General features: G+C 37.8%; 1 protein-coding gene across 8 annotated transcripts in view; it reads right to left on the minus strand.

The window, feature by feature from the left end:
• Window positions 1–26,335, minus strand: part of SMYD3 (SET and MYND domain containing 3) — a 429,108-nt gene that overhangs the window by 166,254 nt on the left and 236,519 nt on the right. The window contains exon 4 of one of the 8 annotated variants that reach the window (XM_074925613.1): window positions 16,356–16,431. The exons of the other annotated variants lie outside the window; for them this stretch is intronic. The gene's annotated coding sequence lies outside the window, so the exon portion shown is untranslated. The remainder of the gene's footprint in view (window positions 1–16,355; window positions 16,432–26,335) is intronic. 8 annotated transcript variants of the gene reach the window in all.

Consider the following 26,335-nt stretch of genomic DNA (forward strand, 5'->3'; position numbering starts at 1 on the left):
ACCATTTGCAGACAGCTATTGTTTGTAAGAGCATATTAGTAGATTACAAAAACAAAGAATGTAAAAAGTATGGCTGCAAAACAGTAACTTCTTGAACTTTCATTAAAAACTCAATATGCTTTAAACAGAAGCTACAAAATAGTGTGAAATCTTAGCTATAAGTCAACCAGGTACAAGCATCCCACCTCAAGCCCATGTGTCAGTCGTCCCTGGAAAGAACAACTGTCTCAAATATTGTTTTGGGCCCAGGAGAGTTTTACTGCATTTAGAGTATTAATTGCCGTATAAACCAGTAAACCAGTTTTCTGTAACATCATCAGCCTGGCTGCTTATTTTGTTATGTTCTTGTTTTCCCCTAAGGTGGACATATTTTTAAATGCGAAGCCTCACTGAGCACCTCGTGTGTTTTGAGTCAGCCTCCATCAAACAATGTTCTTGCAGCTCTTATGGCTAAGCGAAGATGTCAGCAGTGTCTGTGTCCAATGTCCACCTCCATTATCTTCTTCTAAATAAACCGTTTTCAGACCACACCTCTGACAGTCACTAACACTTCCAAGCACGGCTGTTAGTGAAGGTGGTGCTGATCAGCAATGCACCAAGGACACAAATTGTGGGCTGGAACAAATGGTGGCTTTTTGACACCCCTCAGGTATCTGGATGGTTTGAGGGTCAGAGCCAGGCAAAAAGCAGTTCTAAGAGCATCACAGAGGCTACAGGGAACTGGAATACCTGTACAACAAACAGAAAAGGCAGAGCAAATGCAACTGTACAAAGACAGTACCTGTTTGAATATATCTGCATCTCTTAGACTTTAAAGTTTAAAGGAAAAGTATGTCTCAAAGACCTGATGCTCCTGAGAGGAACTGCATATCAGAGAGCCTGGGAGCCCTCAGCAGTACGATCAGTCTCTTCTAACTGAATTGATGTTCACCAGAACAAGATAAGTTATGAAGAACAGTACTTCCTCTCCTCCCAAATTTTATTTTTTAAGGCACACTGAACACTACAGACAAATACAATCAAATTAAAGGTCCAGAAACATTTTCCAAGTCTCTAGGTTAGACTTTACAGAATAAGTTTTTACTTTTCTTCCCTCAAAATAGAAACTACCAGTATATGGGCATTTTGTAATACAGGGAATAATGTGACAGACCTAAAAATGGACTAACGGCATAGATCACATACAATCAAACTATAGCTGCTATCAGAAAGCAGGTATGTTGTGTAGGTGTAGAAAATTTTCAATCTCATAATATTTTTGTATTATGAGTATAATAATGTATAGAATACATTATTATATTCTATACAGTATAATGTATAGAATATTTCAGTGTTTCTGATATAAAATAGTCTCATTTAAGTCCCGACCAAATCACTATTTATGAGAACAAGTCTCTCCTTCCTATGAATCCTAGTATTTCAAACAGTACATGATTTGCTTCTTTAAATATCTTCGGTTTTAAAGTTTTATTTATTTCATAGAAACACTGTATATCATATAATATCAAATAACTGACTTCCGTGGCATATATTTACCCCTGGGTGATGAATCAAGGCTTTCACCCCTTTAAGAAGAGAAGGCTTAGGTCAATCATAGGTTTATTGTTTTTGATACTCTGAGATTCTTAATAATAAATGCAAGCTACAGCAGAGTTTTGCTTTATTTCTTCTACCATCATTACAGAATCCTATACAGAAACATGAATTATTTTTCCTACACAGAAATAAACAAGCTGACCACGATATATTAAAAAATAATCCGCAACTGAGGCTGTGATTAAAGAGTTGATATGTCATGACTACCTTTTAAGAAACTTACTGTCACTTTAGTGAGATACAAACCATGATCATTCTGAACAGACAAAAGAAATACAGCTTTTGGAGCCTGTTTTTAAAGTGCAGAGGCTATCTATATATTCACACATACATTCATGAATACCAAATCAAGTATTTTCAGAGACTTCAGAGAAAGCTTCTAGTTTGTTTTTTTCATGGATAGAAAAAACCTGAATCTTGTCCAAAGTTTGATACCATATATGCTTTACGTCAGTTCAGGTACAGCTCCACATAAATACAGCACCTGATTTTAAGTGTGAAGTTTTAGAGCACTGCAAGATTGTTTTGCTTTTAGTGGTGACAGTGGAAAGCAGTGGATAAGCTGTCACACTATACCACAAGTTTCAGGTTTAATTTTTAAAATAACACTCTGCCAACTTCTAAATTATTTAGCAACACTCCACAGAGGGATTTGAAGAAGAAAATTAGGAAAAACAGAATGAAACTGGGCGAACTGCACATGGTCATGCCAAACCATTAATATAATGAACTTCTGGTATCTCTTCTGTACTGCAGAGGTAGACTGGAATAAAAAAAATATTACCAACTTCTGTGAAGTTGAGAGTATGTTTCTAAAAATGTAGCCAAAACCCAATCTATGTGGAAGATCATAATTTACATATGTATTTCCTTCTGGGGGAATTATTGCTATTACACAAAAAAACGCCATCAAGAGTACTCTTATGATAACAAAGCTTCTCTCTGCACTTTTAAAATGTTAAGGACTACTCTCAAACCCTGAAATCTAAATAAATTATACACCCGAGTGCAAATGAATGTTCATGCATATACTATATTTCACAATCATGAATTTGGGTACAGGACATGGGAAAAAATAGGAAGTTTCAGTAGAACCTTGAAAAGTGTCCTTCAAGGCTTTGTATAACTCCTTCCAGTAATAACTCAGATGCCTGTGACCAGCTGTCCCAGTGTAAAAGACTCATTGGAAGGCATGCAAACCTCACTGGGTGCTCAGCCCCAGTATCCTCTAAGATCAGAAGGAAGTCTCACTGAAAGCTGGTTTGCTCTATTTTTTTCTGCAATCTTAAAAATGTCAGCAGAGTTTTGAAGGAAACATTACTTAATAAAGGAAGACCTGCTTCTTTTCAAATACTTATGGAAATGAGATTGCAAAACATATTTAGCATCCAACCATGAACAATGAGTTCAAAGTCAAAAAACAATAGCCCATGGCACGATTTACACTTACAAAGCCTTCAAGTTCTTCCAGACCAACAGCATTGCAGGAAAGATCCTAATCTGATACAGTTACTGTAACTTCAGAAACTAATCCAAGTTCTGAAAACTGTTCACTGGTGTTTGGATCTGAGTTACTTTGGTGTAAACTTCCACCAGCTCAGTGAAGCCCTAGTGAAAGGACTGATGGTGGGACAGCAGTTTCCTCAGGACACACAGGTAGCTGTGCCCTCTGCAGAAAGGATACTAGCAAACACCACCACCACCACCTTCAGTAACCTCCTGTTGTCCTTAGGTCTCTCTTGAAATCGCAGGACTTCTATAATAGATGCAGCAGAGACTCAAGCAAGGATGATGCTGCTTTTCTCTCCTCAAGACTCTGCTCTGTTCCCAGGAAAGGCACTTTACATTTTGCTCAGATGTGGGCTGAGCTTCTGACTGAGCTGAAGTTCCTGTTTCCAGGCTGATCAACGTTCTCTAAGTGCATCTGCAAAAAATTTGACGTGACTGGGATGCATCAAACCTATACCACTTACCCCCTTAAAAGATGCTGCTAACAAACTGAGATGTTTGCTTTTAAAGTGACCTGACTGAAATTGAAGTCTTTTGTTTAGATTTTCCCAAAGTAAATCAAAATATTTCAGCAAAAGTGGATGGGTTCCCATGTGAAAGTGTGATTTTAATGGAATTTCCCTTCTCATTGTAGATACACTGGCAGAAGGTTCCCAATAAAATATAAACTTCACAATGACTGGAAGTGAAAAAGCTGTCTGGATAATCCACTTTGCTAATCTTATTTTAAGAACCATACTGAGAAATGGGAACCCAAGTCTAAAAATTAACAACACATGTAAGAAAACAACAAAAATGCTGCTCTTTTCACTAATGAAAACATGAAATAACAAATACACATGACTAAAAGGAATAGGAACTGCTACCTCAGTAACATGTGTTGCATATGGGAGGAAAGGCTCATCTTAAGCTTGGTTCCAAAATTCTGGTCTATCCTGGCCTCACATGAGGACCAAAAGTAAGATAACGATGGGCAACACCAGTTTTCCTAACTCACCCACAAGAAGCAGAGAAGTGGGGCGGCAGCCCCGACCCTAATCTTTCTAAGATATATCCAAAGTGCTCTTGGGGAAGTTGAGGGTTTCTCTGATCCTCCCAAGAAAAAAAAAAAAAAACACAAACAAACAAACCAAACCCAACAAACCAAAACAAAACAACAAATAAGCAGTGGTATGGCTAGCATCTATTCAAGAGTTAGTCATCTTCAAGCCTGCAATGGAGGCACTGATATTTTGTGTAAAGGCTGTATATTAGTATCCTGGCCACTCTCTGGCATATCCTCTTTTTTACTACTGTTTACTGTCTGAAGTAAATCCCATTTAACCTTGTCACAGAAATTAACCGTAATTTTAAGCAAAACATTTGATTGTTAAGTATTTTTGATAGCAGTAGCTTCCAGGGGCTTTTCTCTGGGACATGAATTTTTTTGGAGACACCTGTTGGCAGAGGGGAAAGCAAATGGCAAGCACACCTGCAGGCAGTTCATGCAGGATGCCAGCAGGCATTCTGCTACCCACCCAGTCGACTACAGTAACACCTAAAACTAGATGCATCTTCTGCAATTCTTGCTTGTAATTTTGTTCCCCTGCCAACTTGTTTAAAAACATCCAGAGCTAATCAAACTTTTTTGTTTGTTTTCGGCTGCTTCCTTATCAAAACATTACAAAACTTCAATTTCAGCCTCATGAGCCCTGCAGTTGTAAATTAATTGAATAAAATTTACAAACATTATGCACTGATAAAGCACTTTCAAGGTTTTTCCCTATTCAGTTGACTTAGCTGCTTGGCATGACAGTTTTGCTTGACATGAGTTCAGAGCCTCTGGAAACCTTCCCAATCCCACTCTCCAGGCCTTGTGCCTATTTCATGGAACCATGTTAACCCAAATCCAGAAAATTAATAAATCTCAAATGGTTTTAAGCCCTCAGAGACATCCCTTGGTACATATTCCACCTCTTTATATTGCAGGCATCTTGTTGCACAGAGTAACTCTTACTTGAAAGACCTAAGTAGAAACCAATGTAGTCCCCAAAGTTATTAACGTTTAATAAAATATCTCATTTAAGATTATTGTGGGTTGAAGCATAATTGAGTTTACTGCAGTCATTCTGAAGTTATCTGTTTACGTTTCAGTGCAATATTTCCATGTCAGTGTTCACTAAATCTTCTCAACAGAATCCCTTGATGACTTCTTTTATACTAAAGAGTAAAAACCCCTTCTGCCCATATACTAATCCATGAAACCCCAGATCCTCACCATTTCTGCTAATATTTCTGATTAGACCAGGAAGCACTACTTCTCAGAGACACATCACACTTGTAGCAATCTAAAGATGATTTCTTACATTCTGTGCTGAAGTTGGAGTACAAACTATACACAATTCATTAAATATTTAACTGCATGGTAAAGGAGTTTTCTTGTACCTTTTATCTGTTTAATTCTTTGAAAACAACTATTAAGGAACAATCTTTAGGGACTATTTGTACAATAATCTTCAGGGATTACTCTTAAAATGAAATCCAAGCAACATCTCTGACCCATTAGAGCTCACAGGAGAAGCACATGGAAGTAAATATCCAAGCTGTAAAGGAAGGTAGGCATGAGTTAAAATTAAGGGCTATATTGACCTATTAAGGGCTATATTGACACATATATATAGGTCGATGAAGTTTCAGCAGGGATGAATTAATCCCAAGAACTTTATCTCACCCCAAGCTTCCTTTCATTGCTGTTTGTGTGGGCAACTAACTACAAGTGACATGATGCTAAAATGATGTCAAACAACAGGAATACTATCCTTTTAAATGAACAAAAAGTTTTCCAAAAGTATCAGGTGCTTAATGCAGGGAGGACCAGCTGTTCCCAATATGATATACCAGAAGAGAGTTTCATAAAACTTTCATGTGTGCAGCAAAAGAACGTAATTCAAAACAAAGTCCATAACATAAATAAAATACTGGAATGTATTTAGGCATACAGCAGATGGAGAGAATACAAAACATTGTTAATGTTTTGGAAGACTTAATCATTTTAACAGATCAGATCATCATTTGCATCAGACCTCTAAATCTACAGATGTGATGACGTCATGAAACTCCAAGAAGAATATGTAAATATATTTCAAAAATCAGATCAGAGCTATTGAATGACACAAAGAAACATTAAAGAACAATGGTTTTTTAGCTCATCCTTTTCATAATTCAATCAAGGACTATAACTGTCGAATATTTCATGGGCGATATTTAGGCAATCAAAACCAAAATAAATTTGGGACCTAAAGGAAAAGCATTTTCAAAGGCACAGAGTCCTTTAAGTGCCCTATTCCCACAGCAGGACAGAATTTGGGCACATTACTATAATTTTTGCTTTGAAAATCTCCCACATGAATCAGCTGTGCCCTTGAGACCAAGTATTTGAAATGCCTTAGATTAATTTTATAAAGGAAAAAAAAATAAAATAAAATTAGAGCAACTGCTACAATAACACCGTTGGTGGGACTGACCACATGAGACACACAATGTCACTGAGCAATGGACACCAGTGCTGGAGCTTCCGTGGGGAATATTGCACCAATGTCACTCAGCCAATCCCTGGTAAAATAAAGCAAGCCTCCCCAAACAAGGAGAAAAATACAGGAAAAAGATAACTGAACATAGTGTTAGTTTCAAAATTTAGTATTATTTAATTCAATTTGATGTACAAACCCCAACTTTGTAGCTGTTCCTTCTACTTAGTATACACTGCCTTGATGACTCCTGGAAAAATAAATATTAATCATGTACCTAGTATTTAATTTATACAGTTCTGATCTTTATCTATCATGACACAGTCAAGTAGCTAAATCCACCCTAGCCAACACTTATTGCACTAAGGAAACTGAAATACAAGTTTCTTCTATTTGATAGTCATGAGGGAAAATGTTAGGAAATTCCAGAAATTTTTACCTTTAATATTATCTATTTAATATTGCCATTTCTAGAAGTATAACTTTGAGTGGCTCTGGTATTTTATACAAGGACTTTCTGTATTATAGGCATGACACTGATGGAGGCCAAGGTAACCTAGGTAATGACAATTCCTAAAACCTTGATATGAATTATGTCTGAAAAACAATGTGGAATTACAAGGATAAAAAGAGCCTCTTCATGCAAGCAGCAAAGCATGTTTTTAAAAACTAATGGTTCTGAGCTTGTATTTAGCTCTGCCCCAACTGTTTAACAAGGTTATGCTCCATTGCATACAATCTCATCATCATTTGAAGAGTAATGATTTTCACTCTTCCATCACATAGGCACCCAATCTTAATTCCTCATGCCAATATTTTGATAGCAAGAAGGTAGGCAAGTTTATAAAACACCTGAACTGAAGAGCAGGAACTCTGTTGTCACTTCCATGTGAGTACTGGGGAAAATACTGAGGCAGGCTACAAATTTTGTGTATCATCTCCTTACAAAGTCACTTGATTTATACTCAAAAATCCTGCCAAACCAGCTTTTTATACCTAACATCACAGTCTATATACCATGTTCTATTAGCTGGCTGGCAGGTTCTGATGTTCATTTATCAATATGTTTAGGAAATAAAGGTTGAATTTTTTTCTGCTCTTCTACTAGTGATGCTGGTAAACTATGAGGATGCTGGAAGAATGGAGCTCCAAACAAGATAATTGCATATCTATCTATCTATCTATCTATCTATCTATCTATCTATCTATTTCTCTCTCTCTCAATTATATGGTCACTTTAATACATGTAAGAGAAAAAAAGAGTGCAAGCCTAAGAATTCATAAAGTCTTTCAGAGATCCAGAAGACCTCTGCTAAGTACAATTAACAGCCAATAAGATTTATGGGGTTTTTTTTTGAAATGGAGACTGTTTTTAAAATATAATGGTGTCATTAAATAACAATCTAACATGAAACTCAGGGCAACATTAAAGCTCACAAGATAGACAGATGTGTGTTATAAGCAGCAGAGATATCCCTTCATTTGAATAAATTAACATTTAATGAAATGTGATTAAGAAAATGGAATAGAAATTATAAAGTACATGGTTTTGCACACTATGAAAACTCTCAGACCTTTAAAGTTGTATTTTTTCAATATATTGTTCTTATCTAAGTTTTTTCAGCTGTTTTATCATTACTGTTTGTTATTCGCAACATACGGTTGCCCCTTTGCAAAAGAATATAGTGATTTGGAGGTATTGGACATAGGTGACAAGCTTTTCTGGAAAATAAGATATTCCTTATTCTCTCTTAGTTTATTTTTATTCACAACATGTGCACAAACTGAAATAATTTAAAGAGGATGATGCAAACAGTTGACAAACTACACAGGGACAATTCCAATAGCAGAAAGCCCAGATGAAATCACTGTCTAAGTTGGTGGTCAGAAACCACTCTTTCAGCTTGTCATCTCTCTTTCTGACCTCACCAAAGTGCCTTCCTGCACCATTTACACTACTTTCATGTGACCTGGTGTCAAAGAAATGTCCCATTGGGTACAAATGTTAACCTGAAACACAGCAGTCAGTTTTCTTTCTCCCTGCTACATTTTAGCCCCCTTATTCTAAGGACAGAATGCATAGTGCTAAAATGGCACACTGTAAAAATATTTCAGAAGATAATGATGCAGATGTAAAGCTGTGACATTGCTCTCCAAGTAGTTTGGTAAGCCAAATGAGTTAGAAAGATAATCACCTTACACTGCATTGCTCTGAGGGAAGACTAAGACGGGAACTGGTGAGCCAAGAGCAGGCAGCACACGAAGACCTGGGGATGCTGCTAGAAATTAAGCACTGATGACCACATAACTCATGAGTGAGAGTCTGAAGGCTTTTCAGATGATCAGAAAGTGAGCCACTACACTGATAAGCATCCAAAAATTTAATCTAATGATGGATAGTTTTGCTCTAGATTATTCAGAGCACAACACACTGAATTTGTTATATTTAAATGAATGCCTTTGGAGGCTTTTTCCACATGAAATACAGACATAAAGCATTTAACTCACATGAGTATCAAAGAAGAGGTAACATTACACTAAAACTGAAGATCAAGTAAAAAAAGATGAAAGAAAATATAATAGGATGGCTTATTTTTCTATCTGTCTGAAGGAAAGAACAAATAAAAGAGAAAACAGGTATATGTACTTAGAGGAGCACTGTAAACCCTGAGCAATTCCAGTCATGCAACATAATCTGTGCTCTGACCTTTACAAGGTGAGCACCAATTCCCCAGCTTCACCTCTGCTCCTTTAGAAATTATGCTGTAAGTACCTAATACATGGTTTATTCACCATCTTTTGGCCACCCAAGCATCACCAAGAGAAATGGCCTTCAAACAGTGAAAAGTAACATTCATTGCAGATTTTAGAATTATATTAGTGAAATAAAAACTCTAAGAGTTTCAAATAACTAAACCAGAAATGAAATCTGTCTTTGCAATGACCAGGGAGCAAGAGGACAGATTGCCTATATCCACCCCAAAGTGGATACCATTCCATGATAGACCATTTGTGAAGATAATATGAGCAACAGCATCTAATATTCCGTTAAAAATCAAGTCAGAAAGGCAATATACTATTATATAACTGCAAATACTGCCAGAGGGATTGCATATTTAAGGATCAAGGTCTTTTGCAATTCTGCTGACAGATTATCACCTATTTAATTATTGAGGTCTGTACAAATTATGGAAAGATATGCAAATGTAATTAGGAAGGCTAGCCTTTTAATGAACTAACAAGAAGTGCTATAGGTAGTTAGACACTTACTCATTGCTACCAGCAACACTAGAAGCTTTCTCATTAAAAAGTTAGTTTGTGAAGACAAATTTTTTTCAGGTGATGAAAAATGCATGTAGAAACCTAATACAAGTTCAGTTATGATCTCTGCGCATTTTAAGCTCACTCTTTATGCCAGAAAAATAGTTAAGCAGTGCTCTGCTTTGTTAGTCCCTTGAACGTGAAGGTAGTGTAAAGTCCTGGCTCCACATCTACATACCAGGAACAGGGAGAGTGGAGTACAACATGTTAACTCAATGGGCAGGCAAAACATCACACTAAGGTATATTAAAAAAGAAAAAAAAAGCCCACATGCAATGAGACCATCATCCAGCAACCAAAGTTCAGACTGTAGCCAAACAGATGGGAATGTTACTTTTCCACGTAGCCCAATCATGGAATATCCACAGTGTTAAACCCATCTCAAGCAGATAAATTAATTTGACTGTAGAGGTACTGCCCCAGTTCTTTGGGACTCTATGCACTCAAGGCTGCACACACAAGTTCACTTCAGAGTCTGAGGAAGGATTCCCCAATTCCTTTCCTGGGTTCCTGAATAACAAAAAAGTCTGGGTGAAAGCTTTCTTGAGAGTAAGGGTTTAATGGCAGCTGTGGTAGAAACTAATCTGCTTCCATCAAGCCACAGTAGAAGTTAACTAGAACCAAGAAACCAAGGAGTATGTTACAGGTTGTATAATTACACTAGTTTTATGCAACTCTTTGAACAATGCTTCTGGAACATTTTTCTTTTCTTTTCTTTTAGACAGATGTGTTCGAATCATCAAATCATTCTGTAATGTTATTGAAGGAAACCTGACTTTGCCACAGCCCATTAATGGGTTCAAATAAACAAAGCTGAATTATATTTCCAAAACTAACACAAATGTGGAATCTCCGTTGTTGAAGATATCTCACCTAGGCAAGTCCCTGGACAACTTCATCTCCCTTGTCCTGCTTTGAAAAGGGATAGGACCAGATGACCTCTGGTCCAAAGGTCTAATCCTCTGATCCAGAGGTCCCCTTCAATCCTGAAGTACCGCACAATTTTCTGATTAATTCCGTTAAATGTATGTATAAATTCAATGCTTTTCACAGTAATAGCAGCACAACACATTCTGCCATATATAATATTCCTCTACACAAAATGAAACACATAATACAGCTTGCATTATTATAACAGAGGAACTAAATAGAAGAATGTTTAATGGAATAATTTTTGTTACAAGGTTTAACATGGTACAGACCTTCTATGAATGACATTTTCATAAAGGTTCTTGAGTTTATAAATTTTGAATGTCTTCCGTAACATTTTAACTTCAACATGAATAAAGAATACCAAGGTTGAATTTTGCAAGAAGACAATGTTCTCTTCTCCAATTAGATCCAGGTAAGAGTTACAAGCAATATTGACTTTTGTTTTTCAGTACCATCAGTGGCTGATAATACCAGCATCTTTTCACAGCAGGATCAATTCTAATTCTGTTAAGTGTCAAATTAAAACACAGACTGATGCATGGAAATGAAAATGGAAAAAAAAAAACAAACACTCTGCTATCTGAATTTGAATTAATTATAAAGGGCAAATAAGTGATTGATTCAGTTCCATAATACTAAGAACTTGCCAGAGCTACCAGTGACGCAGAGACATAAGCATAAATGTTAACAATAGAAGCAAATCAGTAATTAGCCTCCTGCTTTCCTAGTAAACCTTGGGTTTTATTTTGATGTTACAAATTTTATGCTGTGAAGGTAGCTATGCATTTGCACAATATGTTATGTGCAATTTAGCTCAGCATCTCTAACACCCACTCCACTCCCCACCTACCATTTTTTAATTATTATTTTTAGAAGCCACCTAGTAGTATTCACTGTGCAAGTCCTGGACCTTGGAAACCAGTGAAGGCAGATAAACTTTTGCTGCTGCTCTGATGTAAGGATGTCCCAGTACACAGTGTCAACTGCTGCTGGATAAATAAAGCTCTTCTACCTCAACAGCTCCAACAGCAATACTCAGTAGGAAAAATGCATTAAATCTGGAATCTCTAGTAATCTCTTGGCCCTCACTGAGCCAGTGTAAAACATGATCTTGAACAGCATAAGGCTGGCGATTACAGTCATATTCACACACCCAACCTCCCAGCTGCACCACATAGTGTTCAGGAACAGCAAAGAGTCTGAGCTCATACAGAGTCTTCCAGCAAATATGGAATATCCCTGTGACCCTCACCTGACTGAAGTGGATGAGGACACTTATATGGGTGAAGATTAGTCACAAAAGAAAGTGTTGCAAGTTTGTTTCAGCTATTGGCAATTTCCAATCATTTATCTTAAAATGTATAGGGTCAAATCTTAAAACCCGCAAGTTTTCTTCTCAAAGACATACCTAGAAATACAAAACCAGTATTTCTAGTGAGTCTTCAACTTGGCTAATTCTACAGAACATGGGCTGACAGACCATTTCTGTGATGAATGGTATTCAGATGGAGGAAGATAAAACAATTCAAGATCTATATACACTGACATTTGCTGATAACTTATCTCTCCATCTGTGCCCTAAAATTTTCTTCTTGCAGAACGATTCACAAAAAGCAGCAACAAACCACTGCTTTTATGTCAAGCAGGACAAACCATGGAGAAGCAGAAACTGTGAAATTCCCCTGCTCCTGCTCTCTGCAACAAATGCAATGTTGTTCCCATATATAAATAACCAACCACGTCTGCAAGTGGGAATCAGTTCAGTAATTTAAGAACATCATCACTTATGTCCTTGCAAACTCTTTCTGATGAACGTAATATTTGCTAATCATTTGGAATCACTCAGTTAGGATAATCTCAGTAGTAGGAATTAAATAGGAAGTGTTTTGGGGATCTGATCATTTAATTGCCATTTGTAGCTCAGTGTATTGATTTGTTATTTGTACAGTTTGCTAGGTCATGGATGAATGAAAGGCTACTACTGTGAATGCTGATGCTGTTAAAATCCAGCATACTGCAGAGAGAAAGTTTGTTTGAATTTAGGCTTCTTACAGCCTTCTCAAGCAATTTAGTTTAATCTCTGAAATAAAAAAAAAAAAAAAAAAAACAACCAAAACCAAAAAACAACCCAGCTATATTATTTGTATAATAACTTATGGAGTTCTCAGAAAAATCATATTGGAACTAAAATGTGATCCTCAGATGAAACAAAAGAAAGAAAAGACAGCTCTCAAAATAGTAAACTGAAAACCATAAAAATCCTTTTTCTACTTTCTCTAGGCTAAATAACCTCAACTCTCTCAGCCTGACCACATAGGGGAGGTGCTCCAGCCTTCTAATCACCTTTGTGGCCTCCTCTGCACTCACTTCAACGGGTATATGTCCTTCTTATGGTGGGGGGCCCAGAGCTGGACACACCACCTGGAGAGCAGGAGTTGTTCAGCCTGGAGAAGAGAAGGCTCTGGGGAGACCTTACAGTGACCTTCCAGTACCTAAAGGGGACCTACAGGAAAGGTACTCTATACCACGGAGTGTAGTGATCGGATGAGGGGTAATGGTTTTAAACTGACAGAGGGTAGATTTAGATTAGATACAAGGAAGAAATTCTTTACTGTGAGGGTGGCGAGGCACTGGAACAGGTTGCCCAGAGCAGCTGTGGCTGCCCCCTCCCTGGCAGTGTTCAAGGCCAGGCTGGACGGGGCTTTGAGCAACCCGGTCTAGTGGAAGGTGTCCCTGCCCATGGCAGGGGATTGGAGCTAGATGGTCTTTAAGATCCCTTCTAACCCAAACCATTTTGGGATTCTATGAATCTATAATGTTGTATGTACATTATACCAACTACTTGTAGATGATGACAGGTATTAAAAATACATTTTAAAACTACAACATGTCTAACAGAATTTGAAATTCCCCAGTTGTTAAATCAAGTCATTTTATTTACTAGTAATCCATAAATTAACTAAGACTAATAAAAGTCTGCTTTGAGTAGTCACAAGTAGGTACTAATGAAAATCCCTAAACATTACATAATTTTCAATAAAAGCCCTGCATTATCATGAACTTATTAACTACTCCAAAATAAATGAGTAAATCCTAGCATTATTCAAGTCAATGGGAAAATATCTATTGAATTTAATAACATCAAGGTTTGAGCCAGCATTCTTCTAGATCTAGAAATGCTGAACATAACATAAATTCTGAGAATCTGGAGGGCTCTAAAACCAACTTGAAAACAACTTGAAAACCAACTTGAAGTCAGTTTTCAGTGACAAATTCAAGTGACAGTATCTTAGGAAAACTAAAGAGAAAGAAGAAAAGAGCACACCTTTGCCTTTTTAAAATGTAATTAAAACCTATAAAATACAATGAATTGAAAAAGAGAGCAGAAAATTAAGGCAATGATTAAATATTCACCACGTGTAGACACAGTCCTTTTAATAAAGTTTTTATAGACCAGCTGAGCTGATTTCCTCCACTAATTTATGTTGCTATTTGGAAATGGTTCTGGCAAGAACCAAAAAAATACAAGAAAACAAAGTAACATCACCAAATTAAAAAATAATTTTAAAATAAATTTAAATTGGTAATTAATGTAACTCCACAGGGAAAAAAAAAAAAAAAGTTGAAAAAAATCCTAGTATAGCTGTGAAGAAGTCTGAAACCACAATATACTGAACTTCCCACAATGACACACAGATCCAATTACTATACCTACATACTACATTATTCTTAAGTATTATACATAGCAGCAGCCACCAGCTCATGTCTCTGGCAAAGTAAGACAAATGCAACCTGAGCAAAGAGATTCCAGTTTGAGCCTGGGACAATGTAATCATCCACAGAGAATCCAAAGGGAGACTGTACCTTGAAAGCTGTGCAAATTACGTCAGACACAGGAGTAAACCTAAACCAGACACAAGATACCTTTCCACCAGGGACCTTCACACTGCAATGACAGGGGAAACTTGCCTACATGCCTCTAAGAAAGATGACAGGTTTCTAGCTTCTTAGTCAACTGTAATACTTTTCTTTTGCAGACCTAAGAAACATTCCCTTGAACTATTTCCATTACTGAGCAGTAACTGATGTCCAGTGAATACATTAGATGCCTGTAATCAGCTGATGCAATTGTTATGTCTATTCTACTATGCTGCCTCAGATCAAACTCTCACAGCACCTCAGAAAGATAAGGAAAGAAAAGGGAAGTTGTTGCCAGGGAACACAGGATTAATTCAGGGTGGCTTGAACGTACACTTACACAGCAGTACTGACTGCATTAGCATTCACATAAGGAAAAAGAAGAGGTTCAAACTGAAAATGTCCTTTGGAAGAGGAATCAGAACAATTGCCCTATAAAAAAAGACATCGACATACACAGCAATAAAACTTCACTTCCCTATAATAATTACAGTAATATATACATATACCGCTTGCTAGCATCCTATATAATTTAAAAAAACCAAATCACTTCCATTTCCAATGGGAAAATGGAAGTACTTTGAACCTCTCTTGATAAAGAGATATAGAAATACTACCTCAGAATCAAGCAGAAAGATTTCTTCCAGTTGTATAAAGAAGCAACTTGAGCAACCATTATCATGAAGATTGCTTTCTATTGTTCGTTTCCAAGCAGTAAAATCTGTGGCTAATGCAGCTGCTATGCAACAGCTGCTAATACTCGCGAGACACTTTGCTATTCCAATTTGCAGCGCTGCATCACAATACTGAGGGAAGCACAGATAAAAGCAGGACATCACCAGGCAAATATACTTAGCTGCAAAACTCTTATAAACTATCCAGTGCAGGCACACATTAAGGATATTTACTTTTGAGGTTAATAAAACTTGTCTTATAGGACACTACAGTCAGTAAAGCAAATGACTACCAATGACATTAGGAATGGACTGCCTTTTGTACTTAATAATACTTTCTACAGCTTTGCCTAGGAACAGTGATGCATGACATAAAGTTCCAAGATTTTAATATACCTTGAAAGTGCCTTTTAATAGTCTTTATAATCAGTCCTGTGCCAGCAGGAAAGATGCAAACTGTAAAGGGCACAGAGTGTCGGGCATGTGCATTCATAAACATGTTTTACCATATTTTGTCTTCTTCAGTTTCTCAAGATTTGAAAAACTCAAGAGCTGGATTCAGAATTGAAAACAGTGTACCTTCATAACATTAGGAAGTTTAATAGCTGTCCCTTAATTTCCCCTTACCTTGCCAGAGCCACAAGGAGGTTGGGAAGGTATGAAGCAAAAGAGATTGCAGAAGAAGCATCACGAAGAAGCACAGAAGTGCTTTGGCAGTGTTGCAGGTAGGCTAAGACAAGCTTGGGATCTAAAAGTCTCTACATATGGGGGCAGAAAAGCAGGGCAAATTTTTTACATGCTTCAAATCCATTATGCTGCTATTATGCCCCTTAAGTAATCACTAAAACAAGCTCTAAATCTTTAGTTCTTTAAACCTTTCCTCACAGGTCAGACTCACCAGTCCTCTCAGAGGCAGAGCTGCCCTGACAAAAGCTTCTTCTCTCCCATCAAGGTGTTAGTCTTGGTCTTGGTGCCTGGTGATACAGACAAACCAACAAGGTAACATAGCAGGTGATAACTGGTCAGCTCTAATGTTTTCTGCTGAACACACCCTCTTTGGGGATGCACTGATGATTTTAGACCACACACTACTGCTGGGTCACCAGTTTGTGCTCCCTGTCCACGTGCAGGCTTGGCCCAGATGGAGTGGGCAGATGCTGTGGCTGCCACGGTGATTTCACAGCACTGTGATGGCAGTGCTGGCTGTGACAAGGATCACTACTGCGGCTGAGACAAGGATCCCTGCCGCTGTGACAAAGATGACTGCGGTGTCGTGCTGCAGGGATGCTGGCAGAATCCACAATAGTGCTCAACAACACTTGCTCTGTAATCTCTAAGATGGACACACCTACCCAGAAGGAGTTTTTCTAGTAAATCTAGAAACCTCAGAGGATCAGGTATGTCCCCTTGTGGTCTTGCAGCTAACACCCTAAATCAGGTTACAGCCCATCATGCTTGGACTGCCAAGGTAAATAAGCAGCAACACATCAAGAAAAATATTAATGAGGTCAAACTTATACTGACAGAAGAAAAGAAGGGCAGCAGGATTTCTTTTTTAATTTCAGGAGGACTTGTTTCCATCAGCTCAGGATGACTCTAGGGCTATTGCCACTGACCAAGCTCACCAACAAACAAATTTCCCAGTGGTTCTTCTAGCATTTCAACTTTAAACAGTTTCAATGTCCTAAAAAACCAGTCAATGCAGAGGCAGGTGTTTCTCAGTCATGGTGAGAACTGTGTGATATATACAGATAGAGGCTGGTAAGACAGATGTCATCCTCAGAGAAGGAATCACTCCAAGCAAAATGGATGACTTGGTCCTGACCAGCATTATGAAGGATGGAGTCATCTGCTGCCAATCACCCCACTGACCTGTGGAGAGTAAAACAGCCCCCAGACACAGAAGTTCACTGCAAAGGTTTGACTACTTCCTCTGTATAAATGTCAGGAAAATCTGCATGCGTTTCTACAACACAGTGACTATCGGCTCCTGCTCAGCGCTATGTGTGCAGCCTTTGTCCATAATGAGAGACAGTGGAAAGGAGTAATCTACAGCCTCCAGGTGTTACCTGAAGAGACCAGAAATACACAGTTTATATAGTATGCTTTTCAAACTTACAACCTTCTCCATAAATACTTCAGAACAACATAGGCAGCCTATCACCAAATAAAAAATTTTTGAGAGTAAAGGAAGACTGTTTAATTTTGAGGGGAAGGCCAAGAACTGCCCAATGAAAAAAAAGCCTTTTATTTCTCCCCCTCCTCAATCACAGAATCACAGAATCGTCTAGGCTGGAAAGGACCTTGAAGATCATCCAAGTCCAAACATTAACCCAACACTGACAGTTCCCAACTACGCCATATCCCTCAGTGCTATGTTGACTCTACCCTTAAACACCTCCAGGGATGGGGACTCCACCACCTCCCTGGGCAGCCCATTCCAACGCCTAACAACCCCTTCTGGAAAGAAATGCTTCCTAATATCTAGTCTAAACTTTCCCTGGTGCAACTTGAGGCCATTACCCCTTGTCCTGTCGCTTACTACTTGGTTAAAGAGACTCATCCCCAGCTCTCTGCAACCTCCTTTCAGGTAGCTGTAGAGGGCGATGAGGTCTCCCCTCAGCCTCCTCTTCTCCAGACTAAACACCCCCAGTTCCCTCAGCCGCTCCTCGTACGACCTGTGCTCCAGACCCTGCACCAGCTTCGTTGCCCTTCTCTGGACACGCTCGAGTCATTCAATGTCCTTTTTGTAGTGAGGGGCCCAACACTGAACACAGGAATCAAGATGCAGCCTCACCAGTGCCGAGTACAGGGGTAAGATCCCTTCCCTGTCCCTGCTGGCCACGCTATTGCTGACACAAGCCAGGATGCCATTGGCCTTCTTGGCCACCTGGGCACACTGCTGGCTCCTGTTCAGCCGGCTGTCAATCAGCACCCCCAGGTCCCTCTCTGACTGGCAGCTCTCCAGCCACTCCTGCCCAAGCCTGTAGCGCTGCTGGGGGTTGTCGTGGTCCAAGGGCAGCCCCCAGCATTTGGCCTTATTCAAACTCCTGCAGTTGGCCTTAGCCCATCAATACAATGGTATACATTTTTCTAGTGTTGCCTATGAGACTATACAAGTGTAACTGAGTATAAAATTAAACTCATTTATGCTATGGGTAAAAAATGTAAAAAATAACACTTTATTTCAGAATACTAGCTATAATACTGCAGCATCCATCATCTAGTAGATGGAACCACTCGGTCATTTAGTTAATGGGTTCAAATTATGAGAGTTAAATAACAAAAAACACACCAAAACAACAAATGCATTAGATCAAAGCAGCTTTTCATGTTTTACCAGTTTTCTTCCCTGACTTAAATTAAAATTTTGAAATATTAAGAGTTTAATAAATGTATTTCTGGCTTGGGGCTAGCATGCAAGATAAACAATATCTAAAAATAACCAAAAAAACTAACAACTGAAGATGGATTCCTTTGCCCCAGAACAAAATCCTACTACACCACATTTTTAAAATGGTACAGAAATTCAGCCAGTATCAAATAATACCTGAAGTAATACAGACTCACACAAATATGTGAAAACAGTTAAGATGTCTGATAAAGATTTTAGAAAAACAAATGTGATGCTGGCATTTCTCCCCTCGAAGAGACTAAGAGTCTAACCTGAAAATACTTTCTTAATATTGCTCTGTCATAAACTAAACACTTCTTACGCAAAACCACAATAAATTATATCTAAATCTAGAGACAGTAGAGTGTTCATATTAGCCAGTGAAATAGAGAACAGAAAATGTTGTGCTTAGACGACAAATAAAGGATTATAAAATTTCATACATTAACCTAAATATATCTACATCATCTCTACATAAGAAATAAAACACCAACTTCTGCTTTACTACTTGCTGAGTCTTTCCTTCTCTTTAGAAAAGTATGGGTATAATGTTGTTACTTGTGTAAAACCATATGTTTAAATAAATGCCTAGGGATATAGTGAAACTATTCAAGTTAGAATTAGATATATTGCATTTAAATCACCTAAGGAGGACAGGGAGTCAAGGCTGTATTGTGTGAGCCTTGTTACTTTGTATAAACAGTGCAGGCCTTACTAACGACTATACCTTTGAACAGAAACTAAAAGTGATAAAAAGGGAATATCCTGCCCAGAAGGTGCTGAAAGTTGAGTAATTGCCAAAGAAGCAGAAAATCAGCAAAAATCTATGGGAACTGGGGGAAAGGTAAAGGCGGCAGGAGGTAACCACCAACTCAATTTAAGACCAAGAAGATGTGCCTTCCCTCATTGTTTGAATTTATGCAGAACTTTAAATCAAGACAAGACATGTTGGTAACCAGTGAGGGACAAAGTGATAAGAAACTAACCACTGGTCATTCCAGTAAATGTGTATTCATGAGTTTGAAGTGTATAAATACATTGAAGTTCTTTTGTGTGGTATGCTAGCTTTGTGGAATTACCACCTAGCACCCATCTTTGCACAAATATGAAATAAATAAAATATCTCTGCTCTGTGTGTATATTGGTGTATTGCACACCAGGTAAGTGACCCTGCTTGTGGGACAACAATGTTACATATAATGGAGGTTTTTCCTCCTAAAAGCTATTAAAATAAAAATAAGAAGATGGAATTTATCAGTAGGCTTTTACAAACTGACCTCCACCCAAGAAGTTAACAGACTCAGCAAACATTCTGGCAGTGCTGAGCTAGAGAGAGTGATGGACATGGTGAATGCGAGTCTCCAGAAGGACTTCAATAAATTTGAGGATTGACCAATAAAAATGTTGTGACCTTCAATAGGGAAAAATGCAGAATTCTGCAACTGGAGTGGAATAATCCCATACATTGATACAGGCTGGGTAATACCTTACCAAGCAACAGCCCTTCAGACTATGCCTGTGATGTTACGGTAGACACCAGGCTGCAACAGTGACACTCACTACAAACATAACAAATTGCATGTTGAACTGCATTAGAAGGACGGTGGCAGCAGACCAAGAGAAGCTAGTGCTGAGGCAGTCCCAGTTCAAGAGGGATGCTGAGAAAGTGGAAAAGGTCCAACAAAGGGTCACCAAAGTGCCTAACACACACACTCTGTAGAGTCTGAAGGAGCTGGGGATGGTACATTTGGTGAATAGGAAACCACAGGGTGATCTAATAACTGCTTATAACTATTTGAAGGGCAGTTATTTGGACACTACCATCAAACTCCTCTTGGTAGTGCTAGACAGCATAACAAGGAAAATGAGCACACATAGCAGCTTCAGAGGTTAAAGTTGGATGGTTGGAAAAATATTTTCTCTAGCAGCACTGGAATAGCTTGTCAAACAGGTTGAGAGCTTCTGTCCTCAGAAATGCTCATTTCAGAAAAAGCAATGGCTGATCTAGTCCTGTGTTGCAACGGCTGTCTTCCAAGCAGAAGTCTGGACTAGGTGACTGCTGGAGAGCCTTCAAAACAATGTTTTTATGATTCATCAAAGTAGTAGAGTTCAAAACTATCCCTCCATTCATTCTTAATCTACTATTTTATTGATCAGGTATTGTAAACATTGGGTTTTTTTTTTCTTTATTTCTACTAGATATTTCAATGCAATATATGGAATTTAACATTTCAGTACTACTTTGAGCAGAACCTGTTCTTGATCACAATCATGTGTCTCTGTGTAAGCCGGAGTTTAGGACCTATGGCACAAAGTTAATTCTTTTATTTCTTGCTTAATTAAGTGGTTTTCTATCCCTGCACAAAGATTTTTATTTTCTAGGAGAGCTATGTTGTTATACATTCACTGGCACTGCAAACTGAACATTAAGCACAACTGAGTGAAATCTGCAAGAGCACTTAAAATGCTATTGCCAGGCAGCATCACCTCCTAAAATAATGTCATAATTTTCATCATAACCTTTCTACTTGTTCTGAATGCACTGCTGAATTTGCACCAAACTGTTACATACAAAAAAGCAGGTATACCATCTGGAAAATATAGGGCACTAAACACCTCTTTGTTCAATGAAAATCAAATGTTCTCATCACTGAGAAAATTTCTTTCTTAAAAGTTAACTACTTCTTTAAATCTCTAGCCAGGAATGATGTGTGTCAGTATTCAAAAGAGACACAAATAACAGCCTTCATCTCTAAAACAGAGCATATGTGCCAGTGGGGACCCCCTTAGGAAGAGAAACAAATACTCTGGGGCAAAATGTTGCCAGTACAGAACAGAGAAAAATGGGGGACTCACCTTCGCAGCAACCCAGACAGCCCCCATGACCCGGGCAGGGGGCAGAAACATGTTAAGCCATTAGTTTCCCAAAATATCCATTTATTTGTTCATCAAGCTAGAGATGGAAGATTTCTTGGGAGTGCAGAGGGATCAGAATAGACCAAGGAGGCTTGATTCATTTCCTAGCTGATGCAGATGCACTCATAACTCATCCTGCAGGGATGGAGTCATTTCTACCAAACAAGTAGAGAGGTGAGACCAGAATCCTATAAATGCCACCACCAATTTTCAGCTCAGAAACAGAGAGTGAAAACAGATGCAGGAAAGAAGACTTTCCTAAAGATCAAATCCTGAACAGCGGCTTGTGAAGAACATGATACATTTTGTTCTCACGTGTAGTACTATAAAACTGCTGTACATGACTGCAGCGGTTTCTCCCACTATCTTATGATCACCATAGGAATCAAAATACATTTGGAGGGTTACAGGGAAATGTAGAAGCTCATGCAAACAAGCAAGCCCAAGCATTATCATAAATGCCTACAATACATAAACACAATTACAGTTTGGAAGTTAAAGAACTCAATTAAGAGTGCTATCTGGCCAGAGAAACCTGATTAAAGACAATGGAGATTGAAAGTGAGATTAGATCTAAGTAGTTCTTTAAAAAATAAGCAACTTCTACAATTCTAAGGCTGACTCATCATTAAAATTAGAAAAAATTGTTTGCTATTTAAATTCAAATCACTATATTTAAATTAAGTGTAAATCACTTAGAAGTCAACAGTCATCTTTGGGAAAGGACCATAGATTATTAGGTACAGAAAAGTACCTTACACAGTGTGTGACACAGGTCTTTGCACATATTTTTTGGATCCCACATATCCTTGTATTTAATAATGAAGCAATTGTCTGGCTTCTCATGGGGTTCATTTCATATAGGCACTGTATTTTTGAAATAATGAAAAAACGTTTTAGCACCTCTAAGATAGTCCTTAAATAAACTTTATGAAAATTTAGAAAAAAACCCCAAACCTTACCTTTCTAAAATAAGTTTTAAAAATTGATTGTCTTCAAAAATAAAATCTTTCCTTTTTCTAAAGAAACGTGAGGAAGTTAAAATGAGGAATAGTTTTCAAAAAATATATTTTAAAAAAATCTTTTAAAATAATTTTTAAAAGATAGTTTTAATTATTTTTTTTTTTTAATGAGTTATCTGAAGTATATCTCAGACGTGTTAAAATCTGAAGCACTATGGCAAACTACAGCATCTTGAGGGGACAGTTTTACACAGGAAGCAAACAACAATATACACACATTTTACAGGGATCATGGGGTACTTCAAAGAGATCAGATGAGCAAATCAGGGGCAGCTGGCAAGATTATCAGGAGAGAGTCCAGAACCAGCATCTCCCAAGCTCCAAGTCAGAGCTGAGTTCCCAAGCTGAGTTATGCATATTTTGAAATTCTAGCAAATTTACCGCTTAAGTATGCTGAATTCATGTCTCTGAAAACCCAAGACCTTTTTTAACCACAGAATGAGTTTGGGTAAGGAATAGCTCAGAATTCTCCTGGAATTAATTACTGAATTCAATTACTTTACAGAGTCTACTGGCAGCCATAGGTAATGCTTCAGAATTAAAAAGTAACAATTATAAATAAAATTATTCAGAAAAGTTTGTATATTATACTTGCAGACCTTGATCCCACAAACACAGTATCAAATATAACCATTGGAAATAACATTAGAAAAGTTTATGATATTATTTACTTTTTTAAAATATAACAGTTAATAGAAATAATTGGGAAGATCCACCTTCTTCTTGATGTAGACCCATAAAGAATATCTCCATACTATCATTGAAAGACCAGTCCAGATGAGCAACTTCAGTGGAGTTACAAAAAAAATCAATTAAAGAAGCCTTTCCATTTTCAAAAGTGGAATTGCTACAATCATACATTTTTATTGTCTCAAAACTTCCATATTTTTTCTTAATGTTTTACATAAAGATTCTCATTCACCATCAAGCATGCTTTCTTACTAAAAAAGTCTATTTTTGTCCAACATGCACATCTGAGCCATTATTTCAAAGACATTTCTATAAAAAACACCATGGGAAGTGTTATACAAAAAGAAAACAAATCTATTTTAAATCCAGTGAAACAACTTTCAGGTTTTTAAAAAATTCACAAAATCTGTTGCTTGTTTTTTAACCAGCCTAAAGAACATAATTTATAAGGATATTTCTCAGTGACAGTCAATTTAACAGAAGTAGCATCTAGACCAAAAATTAATACCGTTACACAAACCTTCACTTTCTATCTCTTGTCTAAAGACACATCTTTATATGCCTTTCAGTGGGTTTCTCTGGCCAGATAGCACTCTTACCAGCTTCAGGTCACCACTGCTGCTGTAGCTATAGCTGTGTCTGTAGTGAACCATACAGAGAGCCCACCTGTTAAACTTTAACAGGACCCAGCTCTGCAAGCTATTTTCTTTTCAAACTTCTTGTTTGAAAATAAAAGTTATTTTCACCTCTTGGTGATTAGATATTGTATAAATATCACAAGAAGAATTGTGAATATTCACTCATGATTTAGAGTCATTCAGACCCACATTCTTTTACATAAATAAACTGGAAGATCGATATATGTATACATACATACATAAATATGTACATAGAGAAACATCTATGCATATTTATATATACATAACACATATATCCCTGGGCACGTGGCAATCATCTGCACACATACTCAGTGATATGCAATGCAAATGTGAAACTGCAAATACACATATTTCTTAATACTCATCCTTCTATCAACTAACTTAAATAGAACTTAATAGTATTAAGTACTTAAAATATTTGATATACACACTGACAGCCTCTAGGATTAACGCCAAATTTGAACAGAAGATAATAGTCATAACAACTCTCACCAGCACTAGCCTCTTTCTGTGATATTTAACATCCAAAGTATAAGAAAAAACTAATCTGAGCCTGGTTTTCTGTCTGTATTCTACAGATAGTAATCTCTGGCATCAGCAGACTGAGCTGGGCTTCACATCGATTTTCTTTTTTCCTGATGTATACAGTGAAATTGAAGTCCTATACATTTCTGCTAAATAAGGTTCTGCCTTAGCTAATAGCAAACTATGACAATGGTCTGCAAAGAATTGGGGAAAGGGAAGCAGTCTTTTAAAAAAATTTGCCATCAGCAGCTGTGAATTTATAACTGTCAATAAAATTGCTGAGGTTTTTATATGCACATTAACAACATGCTTCAGTGTAAAATGGGTTTCTTAATTCTTTTCACAGAGCATTAAATCATATTTAAGATTTAAAAAAAAATCCTTGATCAGCTACTGACAGGTCCCCTCCCTATCAAAACCACTCTGTTTTCATGAGTACTTTCAAAGTACATGTTCGTACTCTGTAGACCAACAACAAGATAATTGCAAAAGATTCTTCTTGAAGTAAAATATAAAATGATAGGGTATGACTACACAACATATGTTGTTCCTCATTTACTCCAAGCACGACTTCAGGAGAGTAATGTGTTTTCTTGTAACACCAGCGATATGTGTTTCAAAAGGAAGGTAAACCACAGGTAGAAGATGGTGCAAAACAGGGTTTCAGGTTCCTTCAGCTGCATGGGAAAATGTCTTTCATTTACTACCTACTTAAGAGAGGCCACCTTACACCCTGTGAGGATGCAGTGATTAACTTGTGAAGCGGTTCCTTCTGTTAGGACTCACTCAGGAAACCAGCAATACCTGGGCCTCCTGAGGACTGTGAATTGCTGAAATGTTTCTCAGTTCCCAAATCCCAGTGGGGACCAAGGGTACCTTCTTACCCTTGCTTACATTTCATCCTATCCCTCAGAAGTAACATGGAACATATTAGGCAAAATCTGGCCCCCTGCATTTGTGTCACTTGAGAGATTAAAAAAACAAAGCAACAATCAGAGCATCTCCAATACCTTGTCTACCTACCTTTCTTTCAACTTCACTAGCAGTGCAAACTAGCTAGGACAGTAAGGCAGCACAGGAGCTGTGAGTATCTAACCCATGACTATTGCTAAAAAAAAAAAAAATTTGTTACAGCCAAAATGCTCTGTAATTAGGTCAATATATTACTTGCATGTATTTTATATTATTAATGAAATATTTCTACGTAATGGTGGGACTTGCCCTTGGTAGGAATTGACTGTGACCTGCAGCCTCTTTATCAGAAGTCTATAAGTGGCAAGACCACAGTAATTTTGTGGCACAGCCAATGCTAGCAGTATGTAAATTCAGTGATCTATGTGTCCTGACCTAAAGACTTCATCTAATTTGGCATCTAGTTACACAATAAGATCAAATAAACATCCCCAAACAGCTCTGGCAGTAGCACTTCCACCTCCGTGTGATTGTGGGGTCACTGGCACATCTACTACCGGATGAAAAACACGAACAGATCATGCACAACACGAGGATTAGACAGGTGCTGGCAGGACAATCTCACACCAGCCACAGGCAGATGCTCCAGAGGCAGCAGCATCTGCCAGGGACACTGTCCCTCATGCTGTCCAAGGGGATGGTCGAGATCCCAGCAGAAGAGTGAGGGAGTCCAGGCCAGCCTGGCCAAAGGGCTTACTGG

Source organism: Athene noctua, chromosome 1 (genome assembly GCF_965140245.1).
Source record: "Athene noctua chromosome 1, bAthNoc1.hap1.1, whole genome shotgun sequence".
Classification (NCBI taxonomy): Eukaryota; Metazoa; Chordata; class Aves; order Strigiformes; family Strigidae; genus Athene; species Athene noctua.